A 1,099-nucleotide genomic window follows, 5' to 3' on the forward strand; every position below is an offset into this window, starting at 1 on the left:
CTGCTCCTCCGCCCGCACCCGCCCCAGGCCACCCCACGGCACCGGGGACCAAAGGGACGGGGACCGGGGACCCCCACCGGAGCGCAGAAATCCCCCCACGAAGCCTGGGAAGGATTTTGAGCCCCCCCCCCCCCACGTCCCGGGGGCACCTTCCAGACCCTGCCAGGCAAACTCCACCAAGTCCCCAAGGCAGGGACAGCCCCGGGACATGGGTGGGTGGCTAAGGGGGGGCTTTTTGGGGGGGCTTTTTGGGGGGGCTCCCCCCGCAAACTGGCACCTGCCCCATCCCCCCCAGGCAGGGGGCACATCCCCCCCACTCCCCCCCCCCCGACCACGCACCAGCCCTGTTCCTCTTCTCCCCCTGCTTTATTCTTTACACATGCTCCGAGCCCCCTCCCCTGGTGATGGGGGGGGGGGGGGGTGACAGACAGGACAGGGGACGGTGACACAGTGACAGAGCACAAGGAGGGGACAGTGCAAGGACAGGGAGCACCCGTGTGCGGGGGGAGCCCCAGGTTTTCCCATGGTGGCCTTCAACAAGACCTGTCCCCCCCCCTCACACATTGTCCCCGCCACCTCCTAGGAGGGGACAGGGGGGGTCCCTTGCTCAGGGGACCCCGTCCCAGCACATCCCAGCATCCAGCACCACCACGGACTGGGGAAACTGGGGGCTGCCCCAGGGAAAAGGGGCATTTCCGCGCCACCCCCTCGCACAAGGGCCACCTCCGCACCGGGGGACACAGGACACCCCCGCGTCCCCCCCACATTGACCCCACAGCTCCACGGTGGGCAAGGGGTGGGGACGGGCTGAGCCCCCCCCTCCAGCACCGCTCGCTGAGGATGGGGCAGCCCCGACACAGGGCAGGATGGGGCCGTGCCCGCGTGCACGACCGGGGGCCCGAAACGGGCAGGGGGTCCCGTGACCCCCCACCCCCCCCCCGTAGCCCCTCAGGGTCCCGACTCTTTCTTCCTCTTCTGGAAGCGGCGGAATTTCCCCTGGATGGCGAGCGCGGCTCTCTCCGTCTCGGGCGCGCTCAGGTCGATGTCGATCTCCTCCTCCTCCTCCTCCGCTTTCTTGGGGTCAGCGCCTTTGGCTGGG

General features: G+C 69.7%; 1 long non-coding RNA gene across 1 annotated transcript; it reads right to left on the minus strand.

The window, feature by feature from the left end:
* Window positions 1-347: 347 nt before the first annotated feature.
* LOC118158301 lies at window positions 348-712 on the minus strand. The gene is made up of 2 exons (XR_004746818.1): window positions 592-712; window positions 348-555 (listed from the first exon to the last, which is right to left on the minus strand). It is a non-coding gene; the product is annotated as an uncharacterized LOC118158301 (long non-coding RNA).
* Between the last annotated feature and the right edge of the window lie 387 nt (window positions 713-1,099).

This window comes from Oxyura jamaicensis (genome assembly GCF_011077185.1).
Source record: "Oxyura jamaicensis isolate SHBP4307 breed ruddy duck chromosome 25 unlocalized genomic scaffold, BPBGC_Ojam_1.0 oxy25_random_OJ71803, whole genome shotgun sequence".
Classification (NCBI taxonomy): Eukaryota; Metazoa; Chordata; class Aves; order Anseriformes; family Anatidae; genus Oxyura; species Oxyura jamaicensis.